Here is a 16353-nt window from a genome sequence, read left to right on the forward strand (position 1 = left end):
TTTGTTAAGAATTTCTCAGAACTGGTCACCCTGATCACAAGACTTCTGCGTAAGGGTTGCCCTTTTGTTTGGGACACCTTGGCCGAGCAGGGATTTCAATGGCTTCAGAAGGCCTTTACCGACGCACCGGTACTAAAGCATCCAGACCTGTCGCAGCCATTCGTGGTGGAAACAGATGCCTCTAGTTACGCTCTAGGAGCCATTTTGTCCCAAAGAGATCCTCAGACAGGCCTGTTACATCCTGTGGCCTACTATTCAAGAAATTTGCTTCGCTCTGAGACAAATTACATTATTGCTGATCGGGAACTATTGGCCATCAAGGAAGCTTTCAGCGAATGGCGGCATTATTTGAAGGGGTCCCGTCACACTGTGACAGTTATTACCGACCATCACGATTTACAGTTTATTAGAACTGCCAAGACCTTGAGCCCGCGTCAATTGCATTGGGCCCAATACTTTGCCGAGTTTTACTTTATTATTACTTACCGGCCTGGAACTAGCAAACTGAAGGCTGATATACTTTCACGCTACCCAGAGACCATGGTAAAGGAAGTAGAGACTGTGTCCCAGCCAATAGTACCTTTGACAAGAGTAGTAGGTTTAACCACCAATCTCTTTGAGAGCATCCAGAAGGAACTTTCCATGCAGGACCTTCACCAATGGTGCAAACAAGATCCACAGCATTCTATTATAGTCGGACTCCCCTATCGGGCGCAATCTTTATATTTGCCCACAACCCAATTGCAAAAACAGGCCATGTCATGGTGTCATGATTCATTACTAGCGGGTCATCCCGGCAAAGCGAAGACAGTAGAACTAGTGGCGAGGCATTTTTGGTGGCCAAAGTGGCGGTACGATGTCCAACAGTATGTACAGAAATGTACAATCTGTGCCCAGAATAAGTCCGATCACCAAAACCCAGCAGGTCTCCTTCGGCCTTTACTGACCCCTACTACACCATGGCATACGATCACCATGGATCTTATATTGGAGCTTCCACATGTGCAAAGTTATACTTCTATTTTAGTGGTTGTTGACACTTTTTCCAAAATGGCCCATTTTATCCCCTGTAAAAGGGTTCCAATGGCCAGGGAAATTGAGGAATTGTTCTTGCAGAATGTGGTTCACCTCCATGGGCTCCCACATCGTGTTATCTCAGATAGGGGCCCACAGTTCACTTCTAGGTTTTGGCGTTAGTTTTGTGACATCATAGGCATGGAAGTCCGATTATCTTCGGGTTATCACCCTGAAATGGACAGTCAAACCGAGCGTGTGAACCAGCGATTAGAGCAGTTCCTGCGTTGCTTGGCTGCAGGTAGAGAGACAACTTGGGTAGAACATACTTGGTTGGCGGAGTTAGCATACAATAATGCTGAGCACTCATCCACAAAATGAACCCCTTTCTTTTGCTTGTATGGAAGACATCCATGGATATTACCGTTAGCCATTCCAACAGCAAAACCAGAACTGCCTACACTGGCAGGCCAAATTTTCGGAATTGAGCAGGTTTGGAAGGAGGTACAGGGGAATCTCTTACTGGCAAATAAAAACCTACAAGACCTATGCCGATAAACACCGACGCCCCAGTCCATTATACCGTAAGAACGACCAAGTCTGGTTGTCCACCTGAAATTTACGGTTGGCAGGACCCAAAAAACTGGAACCCCAGTATTTAGGCCCATTCATGGTGGAAAAGTTTATTAACCCGGTGGCAGTCCAATTAGCATTACCACCCCAAATAGGAATTCATCCAACTTTTCATACATCATTATTGAAACCGGCTCCCCATGGCACTATTGCCCAAAAACCACCTCCAGTACTTGTGCAGAGAGAACCAGAATATGAAGTCCGGGCCATCCTGAACTCTAAGAAACACTGTAATGGTCAAATATATTATTTGATCGATTGGGTGGGCTATGGACCCGAAGATCGTTCCTGGGATCCCTCACATCATGTACATGCCCCTCGATTATTGCGCACTTTTCATAACAACTACCCAAATAAACCCGGAAGTCCTGCCTTCCGTGGGGGGGGGGGTGCTGACCAAGGCATGGCCTAAGGACCATTGGGATTGTGGGGGGTACAGCAGTGAAAAGGCCTAGGTTTATGGGCTTACAGTCCTATAGACGATTGTTGTGTCCTATGTGCAGGCAAAAGGGACTAAAGAACTACAAGATCCAGCAAAGGGCACACCAGGACTACATTTCCCAGCATGCATTGCAGGCTCGCGAGCCAATGAGAAGCCATGTCGGGTGTGGCACACAAACGCGCATGCGCAAGCCCCAAGGCACAGGGCTTGTGCTCGAGGCACCAGAGGGAGAGGACGTGTGCCCAGCAGCTCCTGGAAAACCATACGCGAGGGGCCTAGAGCCTCCGGAGAGATTATCCGGGTCCTTGCATACTAAAGATAAGTACCGCTTGGCCCTGGGAGTCGGTGGGACAGAGGGAAAAAGCACAGGGGGCACATCCCAGCCCCTCCAGAGCCCCTGCGCACCCGAGCACAGATAAGTGGGCGGGATTGTTCGTGAAAGTGTGAACATGCTTGAAACAAGTGGAATTTAGGCAGCTTGGGGAAGATTCAATTTCGCGTGCTTTGCCCAGTGAAACTTATACTTGGTGGGCGCATGGAGCGAAAGCACGCTTTGTTGTATAGCTGGTCTGAAGGAAGACCGCTATGGGCAACATCCATTACTAGATGTTACAAGCCATGTGCGGCAGCACACACCAATGGGATTTGGAAACCAAACGCATGACGCATGCAGGATGTGTATGTTTTGGGTGTGTTGTGAGAGATTACCTAAAACTCTGAGGCATACGCTAATGCTTGTTTTGTTTTTCTTTTAGTCTGAACTGAACCCAAGGACTTCAGAGACGTGGCACAGGACTAGACAGCTCTTGCAGGACTGGAATAGAACTCTGAAACAAAGCTAAGTGTGGAAGTGCATGTTAACTGATTTGGTGCAATATATTGGGCTAAAACCCTGTGATTGATACTCAACTGTGGCAGTGAAGTTAACCCATGTGTTGAGATTGGCAAAAGTATGTTGCATATAGATTTGGTGACAACGTGTGAAGGGGAACACCTTTACATGTAAAGGTGTTGGGTAAGCAACCCTTTCTAAAAGTGTCAGGTAAAACACAGTTGTTGTGTTGTTGTCAAAAGTGTGCAATCATCATATTTACCCTGAATTCCCCAGTCCCATCCATAACCTCTTCCTATCCCTCAATCTGGTTATCCTACAACCCCCCTATCTATCCAGCCATCAAGACCCTAACCCTCCTTCCCCGCTGTGGTTGAGGAGGTCTGTGTAAGCTTTGACTTGCTGGCACCAAGACCATAGAGGGGGTGGTTGGTTCTGCATCGCTCCTGCGCCTAGGACCAGGGCAGAAATGACAGTAAGTATGGTGAAGGGGCCAAGATTGTGATTGCAGTCACTGTCCTCGGTAGCTGTCCTTGGTATCCCTGTTGAAATCAATAGCTCTACTTAGAACATGTATATTGGTAGATCTGGGGGCACCTTTTAAAATCCTCAAGATGTGGCAGTCTGAGGGAAGCGCACTCCGCTGGAGGGCAAAATTGGTAGCGACTTTGAGGGATGCAGATATTGAGTTGGAGGAATTAATAGCAAATCCCATAAAAGTTGAAGGGACTGGAGTGGTTAGAAAAGAGTGAAAAAAGAGGGGTGGATAAGATAAGACTAGTCCTGAGTTCAGAGCGAAATGGTTTGAACCAATTACCAATCTATCTCCAGAAGTTCCCTTCTTCTTACAATAGAGATCTTCTGCTTAGATGCAGATTAAATATGTTACCTACAAGAGAGGGTGAATTGGCAAGGAAGCATATTATTGTCCTGGTGAATTCTCATTGTCGATTTTGTGGGATGAGGGGAGGATTCAAACATTGTTTCATCTGATAACCTCATGCAAAGCATTCCCAGCTGTATGGTCTAGCCTCTTGGACGCTTCAATGACCCTGATGTTTACTTTAACGGCAGAGAAATGTTGCGAATGGATCCTTTTGGGAGAAAGAAAGAGCCTTGTTCTGGGGGCTATGAAATTGGTGGAGTATGTGTTAAAAAGGAAATTGGAAATACGGCGCTGTTTGTCGAGTAAAAGGGGGAAAAAGAGGAAACCTATTTTGATGAAAAGGATAATAACTATGGGTAAATCTGCATAGAGATCGATGTGAAATTTAATATGTATGATAAGGGAACCTCTTTTTATGTTTTTGTTTTAAATTCTTTTAAATTTGGAGGAATGTATGAAAATGTAAGAATGCATTGGATGCTTCAATGACCCTGATGTTAACTTTAACGGCAGAGAAATGGTGGGAATGGATCCTTTTGGGAGAAAGAACGAGCCTTGATCTGGGGGCTATGAAATTGGTGGAGTATGTGTTAAAAAAGGAAATTGGAAATATGGCGCTGTCTGTCGAGTAAAGGGGGAAAAAAGGGGAAACCTATATTGATGAAAAGGATAATAACTATGGGTTAATCTGCATAGAGATCGATGTGAAATTTAATATGTATGATAGGGGAACCTCTTTTTATGTTTTTGTTTTAAATTCTTTTAAATTTGGAGGAATGTATGAAAATGTAAAAGGTTTTTCTCTGTGTAATGTTTAAAACCAATAAAGATTTGGAATAAAAAAAGGCTGATTTTTGTGATTTATTCAAACAGGATAAAGGTTAGCGTCATGACATTTCAAGGACATGTATCTGATTCAATAGGATAACCTATTCGGAAATCTCCTATCTGTAATTTATTCATACAGCTTTATTCTGGGAAGCTCTAATCACATTTTAACTAATACGTCTCATTCCATGGTCAAATTTTGAGGGAACTCCTATCGCTTTTTGGGAATATTTGAACCATCTCTGCAGGTGTCACAGTCCCCGAGCTAATGGACATAAATCATTTTCAATATGATTCTATGGTAATCTCTAATTATATGCATATTACAAGTTTAACAAAACAGCACAATTATTTTCTCAAATTTAGATGTAGTCCGCGCCATCTGGATTTCTGTTGACTTGGCCTGCAATAAATCACTTACCATTCTTTCTCCCAGGGTTGATTGACCATCAATGTTATCTTCCTTGAGCAGAGGGGGATAACTGTGCCCTGACTCATGTGACATTCTCCTGTAACATGTCAATTGTCATTAGTCCCTGGGCTTCACCACAAAACTGAATTTAATTTTGACTATTATTTAAAGTTCACATTTATTAGCTGTGGCTTTGTTTGCTCAGTGTTGGTCAATTCACCCCAATACAACTCTTCCCAGGCACAAGCTATGCACCCTTCATGGCTGTGTGAGCTTCAAAGAGATGTCCAGATAGAGGGGGGAAGACAGTGCTTGCCATTTGCACTGACAGGGGAAGGTTTCTGTGCTTAGACACCAGTTGTCAGGGTTCTCATTAAAAGAAATTAGTGCTTTTAAATTCTGCATTTTTCTATGTAAGACGTGCGCCAACATCTTGGCATACAAACTGTACAATTATATCCTGCACAATGCCATCAACGTTCATCTTTATTCTACAAACTATATTGGAATGGCTCTGACAATGAAGTTTCATCTGTGCATGTTCATTTCCATGCTGCAGAAGGCATCCATTTCTCCATGGCAGCTCAGTTGTAGCAAGACTGCATTTTCGGTGTAATGGAAAGTAGCTTCAGGCTTTCAGCCTAGTCATTCGAATACAGGTCACACTTAATTTCTATTTTCCTGAAATCAGCATTTTGATATTTGACAGTTGAGAATGAACTGCTAGCCTTGTCTCTGCCATTCGACAGTTCCCACTCCATATTTCTGCACCTTTTGACCCAACCTGGTCAGGGGCAGTTCACTGATGTCCTGTGGCCGAATTTACCCCACAGTAGGCAGGGGTAGCCATTTCCTTTAAAAAATGTAAGCCTCTCTTAAGTGTCACTGCTGATTCTTTGTTGTGCCAATGTTGTGCACATGATGCATGACTTCATAAAGCGATGCCTATAAGCAGGTTTATCACAAAGGCATTTCTGGGGGTTTAAGTCTTGAACTTATTATGTATGACTAGTAGGAAAATGTAAGTAGATCTCATGTTTTCCAATGTACGTTGTGAAATAGTTGCCCATTCTAGGCTTTTGAGCTCATAAAAAAGGTATGTTTAAAAAAAGTGTTTAATGTGTGTTTGCATGCATCTATGTGTGTACATATGTGTGTGCCTAAGTATATGTTTTTGGGCAAAGGCACAGTTTGTGTGCATTTAGAGCAACGTGATGCAGAACTGGAGGCAGCATGGGCCTATATTCAAGCAGACTGCAGGATTTCAACCGGGCACTAGCAGCATGAAAGCTGGGCAGCACAAGCATATATTTTTGAGATAGGCCTCATGTTTTCTTTAGGCACTAGCACTACGAAAATATGTTTTACAATGACAATTGTGGCATATATTTCTGATACTAAGTTCATTACTTTGGAAACAAAAAAAACATGAAAGGGGGCAAACCTCATGCTCTTCATTTGGCAGAACCTGCTTGAAATCAGGTCAATGCTGACATATATTGCTGAACAAGGGAAAGGCGCCATGGTTCTTTGGGGGCAGCCAGCTTCAGCGCTTGTTGCAAGATACCCCTGTTTACTGTTGGTGACCTGGCATTTGCTGTAGCATTTCATTTGTTGGACATTAGAACAGAGTGCACATTCAACATTACTACCCAATGTGTCTGAAATAATTGATGCACAGTGCCCTTTTCCATCTATTATTGTTTAACATTTCTAAAGAGAAGCACAACCCAAGACCTTGCTTTTTTCTGTTCCAGATTACCAAATAGGCAAAGTAGGCACCGGCCTATGGGCCCCACTGCTTTTAGGGGCCACGTGACAACAGATCAAAATAATATTGATTTGATCTTGAAAGAAAATGACAAGCTTTTTTTAAATTGTTTCCAAGGATAGAAAAAAAAGAATCTACTCAAAGAAACGAAACCTTTACATTAAATACTTTATAGAGAAAATACTGTATTAATATAATGTACCCATTTACAATTTAAAGTGCATCAACCAGAGACATCAGATTCACATAACAGTTTGTATCTTTCAAGCTCATCTTCTGACAGCTGCCAGTTTGTAAACAAATCCGATGCAAACTGCATACGTGTTATGTACAGGGGCGTTGCTAGGGGGGGCCCAGGGGGCTATAGCCCCTGATCTTTGGTTGTAGCCCCGGATAGAATCTCAGGAGCTACAGCCAAAAGACTAGCTAGCCCCTAGTCCCAACAGTTCTGACATCAGCTTAGCCCCGGGTCTTTTCCAGACCTAGCAACTCCCCTAGTTATGTACAAACTGTAATAAAATTGGTTTATTAAAATTTTTGGTTGGTAAAATTCAAAACATATTAGGAGATCATTTGCGAGGAGAGGGCAGTGAAATTTCAACTGCCTAGTGGCCTCCACAGGGTTAAATTCTGCACTGTTTATTATCTCCGATACCTGCTTGGTTCAGTTGACGGGGAAAACCTTTCACATCCCCAACCCCCTTTACAAATTCTCCAGCTGCATAAACTCTAGATTCCAGCTGTCCTGTTGGAGTCTGGAATGGAAGCCCAGAGATGTTAGGTCTTGCTCCTTTGTTTGAGCACACATTGACGAACCCAATAGCCCATTAAAAAACAGGACTTTTTCCATGGTTGGCACTCGCACTCCTCCTCTGGGGTTCCCCTGACAGAACGCACCCCCCTGCCGATCAGTAAGAGAACAAATCCACACCTGGACCCCAGAGTTCTCAAATGGGCATAAAGTCATTCTATCTGATTTCACCAGCTCGCGCGTCAGGGTTGCGACCGGAAGTGGTACTGCGCATCAAGGGAGAGCTAAAGTTATCAGTTAAGCGCATTCTTGCCTAAAAAAAAATCTGTGTGCCACCCTGATATTGCTCTTTAATAGAGCACTGTGATTACACGGAATGTAGCAAACGGGGACTGCCGCCGCCATCCCTGACACTGAGAATTACAGGCTTCACGCAGAGCACCAAGAGCCCTGACGCTTATTTACTGTAAGTCTGCGGCGCAGCCTTGGCCTGTGCTCTTGGGACCGCGCTTGCATTTTTCTGCATCTCCGAGTTTAAATTACGGAGAGTGTCTACTGGGACTTACTGCTGCAAAATGAGTGTTGGGCCGTCACTCTCAGTGGCGCACTGGCTGTTAAGCAAGCATGGGGAGCCGATGTTATGGAAGCGCATTAAATGTACCGGCTCCTGGGAGCATGCGGTCTGTAATACATGCATAGCGGGTCGCTGATGAGAGCCTCAACTCAACACATAAAGCCCACAGTGTGCACACATAGCAAGCACCTGGTCTTACAATAAGCACAGCCAGCCCTCGGACTCAAACCCCGTTGATTATGTTGAGGCCCCGGTCTTTTTGTCCCTTGTTATGCTTCTGTCTAAGCTCGTGTCTCTTTTTAGTTGCAATAGTGAGTTCATGGGCCTTTCAATCATGGAAAACGGACTTATTTTAGTACTTCAATTGGGTCTAGATAACATTCACTTTGTCAGCGTCCTATAGACAGGACATGTCTATCGTAGGGGCTGTGCTCATTGGAGATTCTTGTGGGATTTTTAGGGAGCTTTCCTTGTCATGGAAAGTGAGTGACATGGGAGGTAGCGTTCGGGGAGAAAATATGAGTGTGTTCCAACACATTGAAATGCCTTCCTCCACCAATCAATGCAGTGCTCAGCAGATGACTAGAAAAAAGTCTGCAAACACTTACTTTAGGTGGGAGGAAGCATTGTTTCAATAGAACAATGCTCCTTTGCCATTGGTCAACATTGTTTCATATTGTGTACTTATCTTTTCATTTAGATAGCCCTTTAAGCCAATGCGCTGTACAAAACCAATTTACAGTACAACAGACTGAATATATTAATACAATAGACAACAATTAAAAACTACAGTGAGACTTAAAATACAATTAAGATTAAAGTAAGAATGTTTTCAGGGCAGCACGAAAAGTAGGATAAGAGTGACTAGACCGTCGAGTAAGTGGGAGAGCATTTCAAGAGAGAGGAGCCAGCAAAGAGAAAGAGCGGAAGCGTGACGATGCACATGGGGGACAGGATGCAGTTAGAAGAAAGTGAGACTGGGAGCGAAGAGCACTAGAGGGAACATAGAAGGAAACAAGAGATGTGAGATGAATAGGAGCAAGACCATGGAGGGATTTGGATACAATGCCAAGAAAATTAAATTGAATTTTAGTTGAGAATGAAAAGATAGCCATCGAAGAGAAACCAGAGATGTAGAAATAGAAGCATGAATAGATAAATAATATAAGTGATGAACAGAGGAATTCAAAACAGACTTTAGAGGAGCTAGGCGAGAAACAGGAAGACCAAAGAGAACTACTGAACAGTAAAATAGTCATAAGAAAATTAAGGAAGAGATTAAAAGCTCAGTTGCACTAATAGTTAGGCGAGGTCCAACTTTCCGAATGGTAAAAAGATGGAAACGACTGGAGAGGGATGTGATGGAAAAGTGATGAGCAAAAGAAAGATTAGTGTCAAGATGAAGGCTGAGATTGCCAGACAGTAAGAGAGATAGGCAGATGGGAGGGAGAATACAGGACAAAAGGAGAAGGAACAGGTGGAGGAATCGTGTTAGCTGGGAAAAAGAGAGCTTCCGTTGTTTGAAGGATTGAGGACAAGAAAATAATCAGAGATGCAGGGTTTACTAGCAGAGAGACAGGCTGAAAGATGTGTGTGGATAACAGATGTGAAGGAAGAAAAAGAAAGAGTTGGGTGTCATCAGCATAAAAATGATGAGACAACCCAAAGGAAGAGATAATATTCACCAGTGGAGGAGTATAAAGAGAAAAGAGAAATGGGCCAAGAACAGACCCTCATGGAACACTGTGCGAAAGAGGAAGAGGATCAGAAAAAGTACCAGCCCAAGATATCAAGTAGGTGCGATTAGAAAAATAAGATTGAAACCATGCAAGTACAGAACCAGAAAACCCAAAAGGGGAAAGAGATTGGAAAAGTCATAAGTGGTCCACTGTGGCAAAGGCAGTGGATAGATCCAAAAGTATAAGAATAGAGGAATGTTAGCCATTGCGGGCAGAGAGCAAAGAGTCACAGACAGAAAGAAGGGCAGTTTCAGTGGAGTGAAGAGGTTGAAAACCAGATTGAAAACAAGGTAGGATGGAATTAAGTGTAACAAAGGAAGAAACATGGGAGCCCAGGTAGTCATTGCGCGGAATTTGAATCCATTTGTGGTTTCTTACAGTACTAGATTAACAGCCCCTGTACTCGGGCCAAAGTGCAGGTTTTCATTAACACCATATGACCACTATATATCCTAATGCAACAGCTCCCTCTAGTGGTGATAACAGGCGACGTTATGGAAATTGGACCACTGTATATCCTAAAGCAACAGCTCCCTCTTGCAGAGAATTTTGTGCATTCAGGCAGTCTCTACTGCGCATTACATTACATATTTGCGCAACCAAAAGGCCCGGAGGCATACAGGTGCAAGTCCTGTTTATAGCACATCCAGCGCTAAGAGAAATTACCTATACTTCATTTAAATAAGTGTGTTTTTAGTTTATTTTAAAACTCCTTGATTGTCAGAAAATTTCTTACAGATGCTGGTAAGGCATTCCATTTCATGAGGGCACTCGACCACAGCACAATCACCACTCTTACCTATTCTATCATCAACCATGTTACATATCAACAGCTGCCCATGCTTGTAGGGAGAGTTTTGTTAGTAAAACCTGGGAGCTATACCACAACATCAACCTCAGCCGCCCCGACCCAAATCCCCTAAAACCGCAGGGGCATGTAGATAATGGGTACGTCTGACTGCAGCGTCCCTCTCCCTCAGCTTGAACTACCCACTTCTTGCATAACCAAAATTGCAGCTATTGCGCTCGACCCAATTACATCACGTTACATTACGTACCTTAGGATTCTAGTGCTGTAAATACCGTTGAGGGGGTTGGGCGGTGTGTGTGCTCTTTGAATTAAACTGGATTGGAATAGGGGATCAGGCAGGAGGAGGGTGGGTATTCTGTGCCCATGGCATCCCTGCCCTCCCTCTGCCTGACTTCATGGGTGCGCTCAAGCCAATCACTCCAGCCATATCTCTAAGGAGCTTCAGTGCATCCTTTTCCCCTACCTCTAAAGGAGAGGCGAGAGCAGGGCAAAGAGCGTAGAAGGCAGGTGGACGCTCCCACTCTGCTTTCCACAGCATTGCAAGCTGTTTGGATACTTGTATGTTGTGTCAGGCTGGTGGAAGCAGCACACTTCTTGGCTGTAGGGAAGGAAGCACTGATTCAGTGGAATGCAGGATTGTGCCTGGTTGGTGCAGTCAATCCATCTACAAAGCAGTTCCAAATTGGAAGCAGCATCAGCGTAAAGTAAAAAGGGTAGATAGACAATCAGCCAGGAAAAGCCAAGCTAAAATTGTGTGCCTTTTCGGAGGTCCAGAACACTGGAGAATGTGTAGTTCATCCTAGGGCAAGTGGGTGTCCCACCCATCCAGATCAGCACTCCCGAACAGTTGTGACCAAAGGTCCAGTGTAATTCCTTCAGGCTGGTCACACGTGCACCCCCTGAGGACGCGAAAGGCTACACCAACGTGAAAGAACGCGAAAGAAGCTGAAGTCCTTGGTTCTGAAGATGACACAGTAACCGGTCGACCCCTTTGTTTTTTTATATCCTTTGATTGATATAGGTTACTTTTTCCACACTACCACTCCCCGCTGGTGGTGTGTACTGAGAGATGCAGGCATCTGTCTCCAATCTTGCTTTTATAATCATTTTTACTTCACTTTCTACCTTGTAGACACACATGGTCTGCTTCTTGGTCCTGAGCACACTGCATAGCAGGTGAATGAAGCAATCCACAGGATAGAAACTCCCCTTTGGAATGTTCTGACTTCGCCAAGTTATTTAATTATTGCTGTGTCTTTGCAGGCTAGCCAGTGTTTTTAACAGTTAAATACATTTTCTTTGTTTTGGTGGAGGGACAGATTTCTCTTCTCTTTTCTTTTATATAGGTGGCACAACACCATGAGCCTATGGATAGCACCCCCTGACAGCATACGGTTTGCTTCTTTTTTTAGGGTCAGCAGTAGCAACCTCCAGTGTATTCACACACTTAATTTAAATATATTCTCTGATCTCTTCTCCACACATGCCATGCATGTTATCATTGTATGTAGTTTATGATGGTGGAAAAGCAATTGCTTTATAAGTAGCTTGTTCCAAGTCTGTTGTTTTATTTGTTTGGGTATTGAGTTTATTACAAACTTTTACATCAATACAAAATATCTATCATCAAATATTCTCATTAATCAATCCATCATCGCACAATAAAAACAAGAGGTCACTCAGCCTTCTATACAATAAATTACAAAGTTACAAAATTACAAAGTTTCTTTCATAAAATCTATCAGTGCAAAGATCAACCTAAAATCATTACCTCCATAAAAACAGACCCGCCAATCTTCAGCGTTCAACAGTGGGTTACTAGCAATCAATTCACCCAGGTGTCTTGTTCTTTTAGTTCTTAAACTAGGACAGAAGAGAGTCAAATGTTGCAAAGATTCCAGGTTCTCCTGGCAGAATCTGAACTTTGCATCATTTATACCCTCTTTATGTCTTGCAAAAAGCACTTCTTTCATATGAAGAATGTTTAGCCTACATCTTAGAAAGAGATTTCTATGACCAGAACTCAGTAATATTATCAACTATATTTAGAAACCTAAAATGCAAGGGAACCCAACTTCTGCTTTTGCATTTTTCGTTCTGTTTCTCTCCAATCCAATCCAGGCACCACAATTTCTGCGTTACCCAGTTCAAGTTATTCATGAGGGATCATTCTGTCAAGTCAATAGTTTTCAAAATATCTTTGCATCTTTGAAACCATGACTCCAGGCCCCAATCCGGGGTTTGTCTTGAATTTCTCTTAAAGATGTTAAATTGGTTTGGACTATCCTCCAAGATTATTTTGCTAAATACAGTCAAGGAGTTCCAAACCACTCTTATGTACATTGACAAAGACCTAGCTCACATCTTATAGCTGTAACTGGTAAGCAATTTTAAATACCTAGAATTTTTTTCCAGAATGATCCCTCCAATGTATCCCATATATAACAGAGTGTGGCTAACAATGTCTCTGCCCCGTATGTTAAAATAGGAATAACTTTCTGGTTATAAAATGGAATTATCAGGATCAATGAGAATTTCCCAGAATTTCTGTAGGATTTAGCCTTGCGCCCTCAAGCTCTTAGTTTTGCATTTCAGTTCAACTATCCAGGGGGCGTCATCGATGTTTGAGTTAACACACATTCCTAAATATTTGGTTACCCCCACCACTCTAACTAACTCTCCTCCCAAGTTCCAGCGAAAGAATTTCTTATTTCTGCCATTCAGATTTCGTAGCACTAAAAATGTCTGACTTGTCCACATTTATTTTTATCCCATTTCGTTCCATGTAGCCCATAAGGGTTTCAAGGCTACGCTGTAACCCAATTGGGGTTAATCCAGAATTACTAAGTCATCAGTGTAGACCAACCACCCCAAATGGGCCCCATTTATCTTAGGGGGGTAAGCTAGATGCAGATTTAAGGCCTCCTTCAGGTCTGAGATAAATAGACTAAACAGGGCTGGGGCTAAAGAACAGCCCTGCTTTAGTCCTCTAAAAGTCCTGATCTTTTTTGACAGCAAACCTAAGCTATTTAAACAGACTTGAATTGTTGCACCCTCATGTAGGGTCATGACAGCTGAGAGTAGGTCTGAGAGAGAATGCTGCTCAATCATCCTTCTCCAGAGACGATCTTGGTCAATACTGTCAAAGGTATGTTGTAAATCTATAAAAGCTAGAAACAATGATCTCTTACTCTTTATGCATCTTATTTTCAACACATTAAGGAGGGTATGTTTATGTTACAACCCACGCCCTTGACAATTCCTGTTTGTCGAACAATCAAAGTTGTCAGATTTCATCACGATTTATTCAGGTGAGTCAACCAGAGAAGCAAACACTTTCCCCAACACGTCTAAGAGGGTGAAAGGATGGTCATTTTTTGGATCAACCTCTCTCCCTTCTTAAATATAGGGATCAAAACTGCAGATTTCCATAAGGACAGGACCTGAACCACCTGCATAAAATGTAGAAAAAGAATGCAACAGAATTCCACCTAGTTCTCTGGAGCAGATTTTAAGATACATCTGGCCAGGGGGCACAAGAACTACACCCCTTATTAATTAAGACCAGGATTTCATCTCTATCAATGGGAATATTCCAAATCTTTAGCCTTTCTAGATCCACACTTTTCCCTTTGACTTTAGTGGCAACAAATAGAGAACCATAGTGCAGTGCTCAAATCTCTTCTGGGATTGGGATACACTGTAACACTTCTTGCTGGGCACCCATGTTGTTTATGATTTCCCAAACATTTCTGGAGTTGTTACCAAGTACAGTTTTCAACATTAGTTTGCCATTGTTCTGGGTCATGATGCACTTATGTGAGATCACCCAATTCCAGATTTAATGTTTTTACGTTGTTCATATCTTGTCCATTTAGGTAAATCCTGCATATTTTGTAGCTCTTGTCGAAGCCTCTTTTTCTGTTCCAAGATCTCTTGGTCAAATCCATGGTGTTTATGTGGTTTGACCCTGCCACTCCTTTGTTCCCCAAAGTCTTCAAGGATAGGCCTATAGTGTACTTCTAAACACTGAGTGTTAATGAGTCTCGAGAAGTTATCTATCAATGTTGGAACATCCTCTGGCTTAACCCATAATGTGTTCCTGCCTGTGGCAATCTCCACCTTTTCTGCCCACTTTTCCTACATATTGTAAGGTGGTCTAGTCCATGTTAATTATATCATGTTATGGTCACTCTATTTCATTTTCGCAACTTCTCATGATTTTACCTTGTGAAGAATGCTAAAAGGCACAATAAAATAGTCAACAGTTGCCTTCTGGGTACCTCTATGCCAGGTGGGGGCACTGGGAATATCACCTGAGAATTTACCATTTATCATATAAATGTTCCTTTCCTCCATAGCCTGCCTCCAGGCTATCACTCTACTTCTTTTCGGGTTGGTGATATACCGATCTATGGTATCCTTGACCCTATATTTTAAGCATCCTATGTTCAGGTCCCCACAAACAATAATTATCAAATTAATGTATTCGGCATTCCATTTGTCGATCAAGTTTGTCACCTGGTCAGCTAAATCTTTAGTCTCGTCATCTGCTGGCTTGCAGTATAAATTAATTTGTGCTAACCAGTTTCCCCTCTGAGACGTGTGGCTGCCTATTTCGAGCAGTACAGGTTAGGGTTATAGGCTTCTTTGACTCTCACATCTACCCCATTCCTTAATATTACCATTAATCCTGACATTGAGCGACCACTTAGTCCTTTCTTTGCTAGGTTCAAGTATGTGGAATAGACGTCCACCAGGGGGTTTTCCCTTAACCAGGTCTCTTGCATAGAGAAAATATCAAATTTATCTATGTTACATTCTGTGCTATTAAACACGTGGGTAAAACCACTTGTGTTCAAGGATAAGATTACAAACCCTTCATTCATTCCACGATCTTGGCAATCGTTTCTTTTCTGCACTATCAAGACACTTGCTAGCTAGTCCCAAGATTTTTCCTTATCTATATCTGATCCTTTATTTGGCCCTTCCAAAAAAAAGGTCTCCTTGCAGCACTCGAAGTGCTAAATGTTATCTTAAGAGGATTGGAGTCGTGGGTGGCTTTGGTCGAGTCTCGTAAGTTTCTAGGCGTATCTGGTGTACACTGTGGAACCTTTCTCGGAAATACATTTAGTGATCTAGCTGATTGCCATTCCTCATCCTTATCTCGCCTAGTCACCTCATCCCTCCAAGGTCCTGACTTATGTTAAATCAGCAGAAGACTCCAATAGTTCATTACAGACTAAATTAGAGGGGATGTGTACACAAACACGGTCAAGCTTTTTTCATCACAGAACTCTATCACTGTTATGTCAACAGAGTATATGGCATTTAAGTTCAGCACATGATGACATAGATGAAGGATGTTATTTCAGTTTAATATTAGCCCACTCTCTATAGTTAGGATTCACTTTAATATCAAACGATTAGCCCAATACAAGGGTTCAGATTTATTTTTTAAAGAAGAGCTTTGATGGCCAAATCCTTGATTGCTGTGGTGAGAGCCTGTACCATGTATAAGTTTATTCCTTGTTAAGCCGGGCTCATCCTCAAAATCTCCCTGAGATTTCACACTTGTGGTTTTCCTTTTATCAATTTGATGTGCCCTATCTTATATAGCTCTTTTTTTCTGCTAATGTCATAAATAAAGTTTCCTGTCT

General features: G+C 42.6%; 1 long non-coding RNA gene across 2 annotated transcripts in view; it reads right to left on the minus strand.

Moving 5' to 3' along the window:
• LOC138568984 (uncharacterized) overlaps positions 1-16353 on the minus strand; it is a 290861-nt gene that overhangs the window by 69470 nt on the left and 205038 nt on the right. The gene's annotated exons all lie outside the window — the stretch shown is intronic.

This window comes from Ambystoma mexicanum, chromosome 2q, assembly GCF_040938575.1.
Source record: "Ambystoma mexicanum isolate Mex_15411 chromosome 2q, UKY_AmexF1_1, whole genome shotgun sequence".
In the NCBI taxonomy this organism is placed as follows: Eukaryota; Metazoa; Chordata; class Amphibia; order Caudata; family Ambystomatidae; genus Ambystoma; species Ambystoma mexicanum.